A 13,361-nucleotide genomic window follows, 5' to 3' on the forward strand; every position below is an offset into this window, starting at 1 on the left:
TGGTTTAATAGCAATATCGTCTTGATTTCTACGTGATCAATTTCACCCGTTATTTGTAAATTTTCAATTTCACGATTAATTAAGTTTTATCTAAAATAAAACTATTTATATAAGATATAGATGATACTGTCGTGTAGCCAGCACTACAGTACTTATTTTAAAATTGAATCATCTTCCTAAATATGTTTCTATTCAAAGATATTTAAAAAATACTCGAAAAAGTGATCAATTTCACCCGAATTCACGGTACCAATTTTTAAATTGTTGTGTGGTATGCTTTATAATTCATCATCAACATAATCATCACCATCATCATCATCATCATCATCATCATCATCATCATCATCATCATCATCATCATCATCATCATCATCATCATCATCATCATCATCATCATCATCATCATCATCATCATCATCATCATCATCATCATCATCATCATCATCATCATCATCATCATCATCATCATCATCATCATCATCATCATCATCATCATCATCATCATCATCATCATCATCATCATCATCATCATCATCATCATCATCATCATCATCATCATCATCATCATCATCATCATCATCATCATCATCATCATCATCATCATCATCATCATCATCATCATCATCATCATCATCATCATCATCATCATCATCATCATCATCATCATCATCATCATCATCATCATCATCATCATCATCATCATCATCATCATCATCATCATCATCATCATCATCATCATCATCATCATCATCATCATCATCATCATCATCATCATCATCATCATCATCATCATCATCATCATCATCATCATCATCATCATCATCATCATCATCATCATCATCATCATCATCATCATCATCATCATCATCATCATCATCATCATCATCATCATCATCATCATCATCATCATCATCATCATCATCATCATCATCATCATCATCATCATCATCATCATCATCATCATCATCATCATCATCATCATCATCATCATCATCATCATCATCATCATCATCATCATCATCATCATCATCATCATCATCATCATCATCATCATCATCATCATCATCATCATCATCATCATCATCATCATCATCATCATCATCATCATCATCATCATCATCATCATCATCATCATCATCATCATCATCATCATCATCATCATCATCATCATCATCATCATCATCATCATCATCATCATCATCATCATCATCATCATCATCATCATCATCATCATCATCATCATCATCATCATCATCATCATCATCATCATCATCATCATCATCATCATCATCATCATCATCATCATCATCATCATCATCATCATCATCATCATCATCATCATCATCATCATCATCATCATCATCATCATCATCATCATCATCATCATCATCATCATCATCATCATCATCATCATCATCATCATCATCATCATCATCATCATCATCATCATCATCATCATCATCATCATCATCATCATCATCATCATCATCATCATCATCATCATCATCATCATCATCATCATCATCATCATCATCATCATCATCATCATCATCATCATCATCATCATCATCATCATCATCATCATCATCATCATCATCATCATCATCATCATCATCATCATCATCATCATCATCATCATCATCATCATCATCATCATCATCATCATCATCATCATCATCATCATCATCATCATCATCATCATCATCATCATCATCATCATCATCATCATCATCATCATCATCATCATCATCATCATCATCATCATCATCATCATCATCATCATCATCATCATCATCATCATCATCATCATCATCATCATCATCATCATCATCATCATCATCATCATCATCATCATCATCATCATCATCATCATCATCATCATCATCATCATCATCATCATCATCATCATCATCATCATCATCATCATCATCATCATCATCATCATCATCATCATCATCATCATCATCATCATCATCATCTTCATCATCATCATCATCATCATCATCATCATCATCATCATCATCATCATCATCATCATCACGATCAGCCATCATCATTATCATCAATGAAAAAAATCAAAGAAAGGAATTTTCTAACTTTAGGGTAAATTATTCAATACTAGAAAGAGATTTATGACACCTACAAGTCAAAAAACATGATATTCAAAAAAAATTTTAGTATAAAAAATATGATTCGATTATCCGGGCTGAACATAAAAATGAACAGTCCGGGCAATACCTTGTTGTTTTTGCGTTGTCTGCGCTGAGACGCACCACGTTTCGCAGGCACTGTGTTATCTATACCTATCATTATTACAAAATTCTTTCAGCGCAGAAACTCTTCAGTGGTATCACTTCGAAGGTTTAATTACGAAAATGGCCTATCAATTCACATGAAATGAATCTGGAGGAGAACTTTCAAAAACCTGGCAATAGGTCCCACTTGCCCCTGTAAATGGGTAAATGAGCCCTTCAAATTTGATTAAAAAGCATAAAATAACAGAAAATTGTGTAAGTTAATATACAGCAATGTTAAAGCATTGCAAGAAGCAATCAAAGACAATATTTGTACGAATGGTTCATCCAAAAATAGCGTAACAAAATCAGATCACAACGGATGACTTCATAATTTATATAAAACACAGATCGTGAGCAATTACGCTGTAATGCATTATTGTAATGAGATTTAGTTGAATATGTCACTGTTTCCAATTATTGCGAGAAATAATTTAGGATTAACCATTATTTAAAAGCTCGAAAATACGAGTATGATCTCTTTGTTTTACCAAGCCCAATTCGGTAGAGCTACTCACAAGAGATAGTAACGCTATAATAACAATAACACTTTATTGTTTCAATTCCAGTTGCAAATTTGCTTAATTATATCAAATTTGCCTTTCCAGATTCAATTAACATCGTTTAGGTGTATCCAAACTGTTTGTTCCCTCATAAGTTGTGCTAATGATCTTCTTTTTTGGGTGCTTTTGGTTTAGTACTTTTCAGTTTTATTTTAAAGCTTTACTGATAGAAATATTATGTAATTGAACTGAAAATGTTCGGTAGTACACTGAAGCCGTTTTTTACGCGGTTTGTTTTTTACGCGAATTTCGGAATTTGCGCGGTTTTTTTACGCGAATTTCGGAATTTACGTGGTTTTTTTTACGCGAATTTCGGAATTTACGCGGTTTTCTTTTACGCGATTTTCGGAATTTACGTCTATTTTTTAAAAACGTCTATTTTTTCGCGTAGTGTTGAAATCCAGTTTTTTATTACGCGAATTTTTGGTTTTTTTAACGCGACTTTTGGAATTTACGCGGTTTTTGTTAACGCAAATTTCGGAATTTACGCGGTTTTTTTACGCGAATTTCGGAATTTACGCGGGTTTTTTACGCGATTTTCGGAATTTACGCGAATTTTTTACGCGAATTTCGGAATTCACGCGGTTTTTTATACGATTTTCGGTATTTCGCGTAAAAAGCGACTTGAGTGTATTTTCATCTTTGCAATGGGAAATGACTTTTAAAATCGGTTAAAATTGTTAATCCATCAAAAACACATTAACTTACCCTACTACCTGCACTAAAGCAGGTAGTAGGGTAAGTTAACCTATATAGTAAACCCTCTACCTGTAATGGACCCTCGGATAAAATTTCAGTATTTAGAGTAACGAGGGGTAAAAGTGCGATGGGGGAAAAGTGCGATTCAATGATTTGTCGGTGCAGATTCCGAGTAAATTGACTACATTAGCATGGATGGGTGACTACTTTGACAGCTTGAATCTAATGTAAATTTTGATTGCTTTCGAAGCATAGTTGCTGAGTTATGAGCAAATGTTATTTTAGGGCGGTTTTGATGTAATTTCGTTATTCTTTCGTTATTCTGCAAATACGATATCAACAAGAGGATAACACTTGTTGAAAATTTGTAGCTATGTTTTACATCAGTCATATATCTGTTTTGAAAATACGGTGAAAAGAATTTACAAAATATATTTCGCTTTTCCAGAATTTAATCAAACCCCGTCAAACGCCTAGCGGGGTAAAAGTTCAATTCACGGACGGGGTAAAAGTGCGATTCATGAACGAGGCAAAAATGTATAGCATATTATATACAGCTTTAGGCACTATATTACAGATACTAGAAATGGAAGATCTGCAGTAAACTGTGTGCTCTACAGATGTTGGCCGAAGGAAAACAATGTTTTCCGCTAATGAAACAAAAACAAACGACGGAGGCTGCTATATACCAGCGCAAAATAGGAAAGGTGCAAATTGAGAATATTCCTTACCGAAACATACCGCAGATTAAAGATAATATAGTTTTGTTAGCTACTGCTGTGCTAATTTCATGGATTCGAGCTTCGCACTTTTGCCCCGCGGTATTCGTACTTTTGCCCCGCTAGTGGGGTAAAAGTGCGAATCGGCACTTGATCAAAAGAATGAAGAATTTATTTTGCATAGCACTATTATTCCAGATGATTTATAGTTGAATGTGAAGATATTGAGTTAATGCATCACTACGAAATATATTTTGTTGTTGTCCTTCTTTATATCTCACGAAAATTGATGACAACTTCAAACATCGCACTTATGCCCCGCCCTACTCTATTAGCTTATACTTCTTATTTCTGAGGATATATGACATGAAACAGAATATACTAAACATAACACACATTTGAGTTTATAAAATTTTAGCTGCATTTAATTATTAATGCTTTAAAATCGACATTTTCGACAAGTGAGGGTCCATTATACGGTTAACAATGCAAAAAATGTCCCCATTAGCGGACCCTCTCCCTGCAAAATACACTAGAATTCCTATAAAGGACCCGGTCCTTATTCTGTTGTAAACCACAAGGGTCCATAAAAGGAAAATGGACATTCCAATCTGTTAAAAAAAATAAGTAAAATGTAGAGATTTGCAGCACAAATTGCTATATTTAGGCTTATTCGAAAGTTACTAATATTGTAAGTTCCATCGGTTAGGTGTTTAGCGTTACGAGTTCAAAATAAGATAATAAAATAATACTAAATTACTCTTGATACACAGATTGTGATAATTTGTAGGATAATTTGGAGGTCGTGCGACTACCAATTTAGACTACATACTGAAAAAAATGTGTTTGAGTATTAAAAAAAAAATATAACTTGATTCCCGTAAGTCCTATAATTTTGGTATGTTCAGTAACTTTACGTAACTTTACAGGACAAACAACTTTTCTGAAGGCACAACATTTCTGAAGTCATTATTTAAAAAGTTAGACTTCAACGCCATCTATAGGAATAAAAATGCAACTACTTAGAATTTACAGAAAGCTGCGAAATTTTATAACAAACAATGTCGCTGAAGACAATAAAATTCTACGAAGTATATGGAAGAAGTTATGAGGTTTTGTCCGAGCGCCGGTCCAGCAAACCACAAATCGTATAATAATGTGTGAAAATCATCTTAAATATCGCTAAACAAACTCGAAATCGTACATCAAGCTTAATAAAGCGCACCCTAGTTTACATTTATTCGTACAAAATGATACCCGGTCAACATTGTTACATAACATTAACCAGATTGTTACGTAACTGTGTTATGATGTGACGTTGAAGTTACGTAACCTGAGAGTAACATAATGGTTGAAATTTCCCACTTTTTTACATAACATTGTTACATTACAATGTAACATTGCGATAATGTTTATGTAACATTGAAAAAACATTAAAGCAATGTAACGTTACGTTACATTAATGCCATTGTTATGTAACAATGCTATTATTTATGTTATGTTACAATATAACGACGTTTGTAACGTCACAAAAAATACTTAACTGTGACACCTCAATAATACTTGCCACCAGAATGTATGTACAGCCTCGAAAATACTATACGAATTGACTAACTGCTTGCAAGTGCATTTAAAAGCTGATCATAAACTCACGCAGTTTACGATTAGCTTGCAAGCGCATTTACTAGCAGTTGCATAGTCAATTCACCTAGTATTTTCGAGACTTTACATATATTCAGGCCTCCGTCATCAATCTTTGTTCTTTAAATAATTGACAAATAAAAAGTACATTTAGATTCCAAATCATTTATTGCGGAGTGTCCACCTATTTAGAGTCCCACGCGAAAATTATTAGCGTGGTTATTTTCTCCGTTTACCACAGATATTTGCAATTTAGCAATTTAAACCATCAGTTGTTCGTTATTGCCTCCCCACTGCACCCCTCCTTGCTTGACAAGCATAGTTTCAGTGTATTTAGGTACAGGATAATTATTATTAAAAAACGTATTTGCGTAGGACTCGTAAAATTGCTGCAAGGTACAATATTATTCGACTCCTTTTAATCCATGTAGGGTAGATGCTCGAGTAGTTGTGATAGTACCTATAGTGGTGGAAACTTTAAATATTCCGTTATTTTTGCAGATTTTGGTACAGTTTGACAAGTATCGAACTACCAGTACCAGTTTCATTTGGTAAGTATCACACGCAGTGCCTTGTAAGTCGCAAGGGCCTGCATAGTGTCGTCGTCCCGCCAGTAAAAATAAAGTTAGATTAAATAAACTTCTCGGTCGGTGGTTTTACAGTAGACGAAGGAAGAGGCACAGTTTGTGTCTAAAAATAACCTAACCCATGTCGCTAGCTTAATAAGGGGGGTTTGCAGTCTCCTTTTGCCCAGCACGTCTGTGGTAAACACACGGTGTTCAACAGTAACACAATGTTGCTGTTTACTACCACATAAGTAACATTGTAATGTTACAAGGTTATCAAAATTTGACGTAACATTTAAATAAAAAAATGGTAGCATTGTTACATTAAAATGTTACCTGTAGGTTATGTAACAATAACATTAAGTTTGTTACATTACAAACTTAACGTTCTTGTAACATAACCTACAGGTAACATTTTAACGTAACAATGCTACCATTTTTTCATTTAAATGTTACGTCAAATTTTGATAACTTTGTAACATTACACAAGGAAACTATATATAGTAATTACCCGGTCAACACTGAAAGTAACACAATGACGCTCTACTCCGTATCGCTACACGTCAGAAAACTTTACCTACAGTACAACCTGGCACTTAAAACCAACAGTTTTTGAATTCACGCAAGACAGCAAAAGGGACGGGTTTTATCATCACTGGCCGAGTCCAGTTTCTACCTAGAAATGACCGCAAAATGATTGAAGAGAGTCCTTGGCTGATTTCGGAGTCAGCCGCCCCAGTAGAAAGATACTCAAAAAACTAACAAGAAACGCAAACCGAACACATGAAAAATCCCTTCTAAGCCGACCGCATGGAGGTTCGTTTCATTGACTTAAACGCTTCTATCTTCCTACTGCAAAATAGCATTTTTCAATAATTCGCATTTACAACTGTGCCGTTTATTCACTCGAGATTTACAATACGTTTTCCCTAGGCCTAATCATTTCAATCTTTCCCATCTTTCTTCTGTGCTAGCTAGCGGTGTGTGCAAAAAAAGAACGTACGTTCGCTGTGCGGTGCGGTGGGTTGCTACCAACCGGCTGCTGTTGGTTTGGTTAGGGTCTCGGCCCTATTCAAGTCACATGCGCATAGACAACAATTCAAAAAAGAGTACTCACTCAATACCCGGGGTTTACTTGAGGTTTACCGTCGCTGCTTGGTGGTCCATGTGGTTTAACAAAATGGCGGGGTCGCCATCGCTATTCTGGGCAATACGCGATCTATCTGATCCGCGCCACGCGGATCCCGAAAATGTCTCTCCTGCTGCTGACGACGCACGGCGTGCGAAATTGGCTGGTTTTACTCGACGCTAGTAGTCTCACTCGATGCTAGCTGCTTGCTGTTGGTTGGATGCTGCCGATTGCTGTTCGGTCAGCCTATCCCGTACCGGGCGCAAAGTTGATGACGCTACCCTCGTCCGGCGTTGTAGCGGGCCGGAAAAACTTGGAGCTGACGGTGGGGTCAGAAGAAGTCGCTGACAATGTAGCAGGATGATAATCGCTTGTTCCGTGGCGAATCTACCAAAATATGAAAACCACACGAGGTAATTTTATGTACACCACCTTTTGGCAAGAATAGGTGTCATACCTCTCGCAGCACACTTGCTTGCATGAGCTACGGTCACACACGGAGAGCACTCTTAAAGCGGGTAACGTTTTGCACTGCCTATCTATGGGAAAGGAAACTATTTATGCTAACTAGAAAAGAATCTTCATGTGTTTCACCACCTGTTCGAAAGTACGAAGTTGCATTTTCGGTTAAAGTGATCTTCATCTAGCGCACGGCTTGCATCTTGCCAACCCGACCAACCCCCAAGGTTAGAGAGCAAAGTGAAACACTCTGCCGACTGCGGGCGGGTCATCAGCCTTTATCGACAGGTCAACCCCCTCGATCGAGTTAGCGATGATAGGCAAATTAGGCAACGTAAGCGAGCGTCTGGGATATCATTTGATAGCAGCACGTATGCAAATTTGATTTGATTTTGTGCGTCGGCGCGCGGTATTGCCGACCACAGATTTTTATTGAAAATTTACTAGGAAAAGTAGCGATATGAAAAATGAACTAATATTTAAATTTACAAATGATACTAACAATACTAATTATTGAATTTTGGCAAATATTAAATTAATTCTAATTACTATATATATATGTGAGTTCGTTACAAGGTATCGCATTCCAATTGTAGCCAAAGTTGCCCATTCTAAACGCACCTTTACATTAACTTTGCGTAGTCCTACGTTGAACATGCGGTCGTGTCTTGTACACAACCCCGCTGATTTTTTTCTTCACGCACTGGAGACTAAAAACTTTTTGCTCTGTATCCCAAAGATAATATCGGACAGGCATTTAGACGGCCTAAAACGATTTGCTTCGTTATCTTAAAAGTACGCATTCTGAAGTGCTCCGGCAGAAAAAGAAAGATGAAACAAACTTGTCGCTCATTGGGCTGCTGGGCAAACCATTCTATAAACAAAACTTCTGGAACTTCTGCGCTTTGCAGTAAAATCATTGAGAATTGGTCGGTGTTAAGTAAGACCGAATCAAGTGACAAAACTCTGATTTCGAGAAATGTCCCAGCTACCATTTCCAATTTGCCGAATTTCATTATCAGTTGTGGGAGTCGCGCAATAAGTCTTAGTGTGACTCAAGTACCCAATATATGGAAAATCCTAAATTTTCGCATATGTGCTCCTGTAGTCACATATATCATTTAGGCCGAGCAAGTTAATATTTTCCTGCTTGGCCAATGTCCCAGCTACCATTTCCAATTTGCCGAATTTCATTATCAGTTGTGGGAGTCGCGCAATAAGTCTTAGTGTGACTCAAGTACCCAATATATGGAAAATCCAAAATTTTCGCATATGTGCTCCTTTAGTCACATATATCATTTAGGCCGAGCAACTTAATATTTTCCTGCTTGGCCAATGTCCCAGCTACCATTTCCAATTCGCCGAATTTCATTATCAGTTGTGGGAGTCGCGCAATAAGTCTTAGTGTGACTCAAGTACCCAATATATGGAAAATCCTAAATTTTCGCATATGTGCTCCTGTAGTCACATATATCATTTAGGCCGAGCAAGTTAATATTTTCCTGCTTGGCCAATGTCCCAGCTACCATTTCCAATTCGCCGAATTTCATTATCAGTTGTGGGAGTCGCGCAATAAATCTTAGTGTGACTCAAGTACCCAATATATGGAAAATCCAAAATTTTCGCATATGTGCTCCTTTAGTCACATATATCATTTAGGCCGAGCAAGTTAATATTTTCCTGCTTGGCCAATGTCCCAGCTACCATTTCCAATTTGCCGAATTTCATTATCAGTTGTGGGAGTCGCGCAATAAGTCTTAGTGTGACTCAAGTACCCAATATATGGAAAATCCTAAATTTTCGCATATGTGCTCCTGTAGTCACATATATCATTTAGGCCGAGCAAGTTAATATTTTCCTGCTTGGCCAATGTCCCAGCTACCATTTCCAATTTGCCGAATTTCATTATCAGTTGTGGGAGTCGCGCAATAAGTCTTAGTGTGACTCAAGTACCCAATATATGGAAAATCCAAAATTTTCGCATATGTGCTCCTGTAGTCACATATATCATTTAGGCCGAGCAAGTTAATATTTTCCTGCTTGGCCAATGTCCCAGCTACCATTTCCAATTTGCCGAATTTCATTATCAGTTGTGGGAGTCGCGCAATAAGTCTTAGTGTGACTCAAGTACCCAATATATGGAAAATCCAAAATTTTCGCATATGTGCTCCTGTAGTCACATATATCATTTAGGCCGAGCAAGTTAATATTTTCCTGCTTGGCCAATGTCCCAGCTACCATTTCCAATTTGCCGAATTTCATTATCAGTTGTGGGAGTCGCGCAATAAGTCTTAGTGTGACTAAGTACCCAATATATGGAAAATCCTAAATTTTCGCATATGTGCTCCTGTAGTCACATATATCATTTAGGCCGAGCAAGTTAATACTTTCCTGCTTGGCCAATGTCCCAGCTACCATTTCCAATTTGCCGAATTTCATTATCAGTTGTGGGAGTCGCGCAATAAGTCTTAGTGTGACTAAGTACCCAATATATGGAAAATCCTAAATTTTCGCATATGTGCTCCTGTAGTCACATATATCATTTAGGCCGAGCAAGTTAATACTTTCCTGCTTGGCCAATGTCCCAGCTACCATTTCCAATTTGCCGAATTTCATTATCAGTTGTGGGAGTCGCGCAATAAGTCTTAGTGTGACTCAAGTACCCAATATATGGAAAATCCAAAATTTTCGCATATGTGCTCCTTTAGTCACATATATCATTTAGGCCGAGCAAGTTAATATTTTCCTGCTTGGCCAATGTCCCAGCTACCATTTCCAATTTGCCAAATTTCATTATCAGTTGTGGGAGTCGCGCAATAAGTCTTAGTGTGACTCAAGTACCCAATATATGGAAAATCCAAAATTTTCGCATATGTGCTCCTGTAGTCACATATATCATTTAGGCCGAGCAAGTTAATATTTTCCTGCTTGGCCAATGTCCCAGCTACCATTTCCAATTTGCCGAATTTCATTATCAGTTGTGGGAGTCGCGCAATAAGTCTTAGTGTGACTCAAGTACCCAATATATGGAAAATCCTAAATTTTCGCATATGTGCTCCTGTAGTCACATATATCATTTAGGCCGAGCAAGTTAATATTTTCCTGCTTGGCCAATGTCCCAGCTACCATTTCCAATTTGCCGAATTTCATTATCAGTTGTGGGAGTCGCGCAATAAGTCTTAGTGTGACTCAAGTACCCAATATATGGAAAATCCTAAATTTTCGCATATGTGCTCCTGTAGTCACATATATCATTTAGGCCGAGCAAGTTAATATTTTCCTGCTTGGCCAATGTCCCAGCTACCATTTCCAATTTGCCGAATTTCATTATCAGTTGTGGGAGTCGCGCAATAAGTCTTAGTGTGACTCAAGTACCCAATATATGGAAAATCCAAAATTTTCGCATATGTGCTCCTGTAGTCACATATATCATTTAGGCCGAGCAAGTTAATATTTTCCTGCTTGGCCAATGTCCCAGCTACCATTTCCAATTTGCCGAATTTCATTATCAGTTGTGGGAGTCGCGCAATAAGTCTTAGTGTGACTCAAGTACCCAATATATGGAAAAACCAAAATTTTCGCATATGTGCTCCTGTAGTCACATATATCATTTAGGCCGAGCAAGTTAATATTTTCCTGCTTGGCCAATGTCCCAGCTACCATTTCCAATTTGCCGAATTTCATTATCAGTTGTGGGAGTCGCGCAATAAGTCTTAGTGTGACTAAGTACCCAATATATGGAAAATCCTAAATTTTCGCATATGTGCTCCTGTAGTCACATATATCATTTAGGCCGAGCAAGTTAATACTTTCCTGCTTGGCCAATGTCCCAGCTACCATTTCCAATTTGCCGAATTTCATTATCAGTTGTGGGAGTCGCGCAATAAGTCTTAGTGTGACTCAAGTACCCAATATATGGAAAATCCAAAATTTTCGCATATGTGCTCCTTTAGTCACATATATCATTTAGGCCGAGCAAGTTAATATTTTCCTGCTTGGCCAATGTCCCAGCTACCATTTCCAATTTGCCGAATTTCATTATCAGTTGTGGGAGTCGCGCAATAAGTCTTAGTGTGACTCAAGTACCCAATATATGGAAAATCCAAAATTTTCGCATATGTGCTCCTGTAGTCACATATATCATTTAGGCCGAGCAAGTTAATATTTTCCTGCTTGGCCAATGTCCCAGCTACCATTTCCAATTTGCCGAATTTCATTATCAGTTGTGGGAGTCGCGCAATAAGTCTTAGTGTGACTCAAGTACCCAATATATGGAAAATCCAAAATTTTCGCATATGTGCTCCTGTAGTCACATATATCATTTAGGCCGAGCAAGTTAATATTTTCCTGCTTGGCCAATGTCCCAGCTACCATTTCCAATTCGCCGAATTTCATTATCAGTTGTGGGAGTCGCGCAATAAGTCTTAGTGTGACTCAAGTACCCAATATATGGAAAATCCAAAATTTGCGCATATGTGCTCCTTTAGTCACATATATCATTTAGGCCGAGCAAGTTTATATTTTCCTGCTTGGCCAATGTCCCAGCTACCATTTCCAATTTGCCGAATTTCATTATCAGTTGTGGGAGTCGCGCAATAAGTCTTAGTGTGACTAAGTACCCAATATATGGAAAATCCTAAATTTTCGCATATGTGCTCCTGTAGTCACATATATCATTTAGGCCGAGCAAGTTAATACTTTCCTGCTTGGCCAATGTCCCAGCTACCATTTCCAATTTGCCGAATTTCATTATCAGTTGTGGGAGTCGCGCAATAAGTCTTAGTGTGACTCAAGTACCCAATATATGGAAAATCCAAAATTTTCGCATATGTGCTCCTGTAGTCACATATATCATTTAGGCCGAGCAAGTTAATATTTTCCTGCTTGGCCAATGTCCCAGCTACCATTTCCAATTTGCCGAATTTCATTATCAGTTGTGGGAGTCGCGCAATAAGTCTTAGTGTGACTCAAGTACCCAATATATGGAAAATCCTAAATTTTCGCATATGTGCTCCTGTAGTCACATATATCATTTAGGCCGAGCAAGTTAATATTTTCCTGCTTGGCCAATGTCCCAGCTACCATTTCCAATTCGCCGAATTTCATTATCAGTTGTGGGAGTCGCGCAATAAGTCTTAGTGTGACTCAAGTACCCAATATATGGAAAATCCAAAATTTTCGCATATGTGCTCCTTTAGTCACATATATCATTTAGGCCGAGCAAGTTAATATTTTCCTGCTTGGCCAATGTCCCAGCTACCATTTCCAATTTGCCGAATTTCATTATCAGT

This window comes from Sabethes cyaneus, chromosome 2, assembly GCF_943734655.1.
Source record: "Sabethes cyaneus chromosome 2, idSabCyanKW18_F2, whole genome shotgun sequence".
Classification (NCBI taxonomy): Eukaryota; Metazoa; Arthropoda; class Insecta; order Diptera; family Culicidae; genus Sabethes; species Sabethes cyaneus.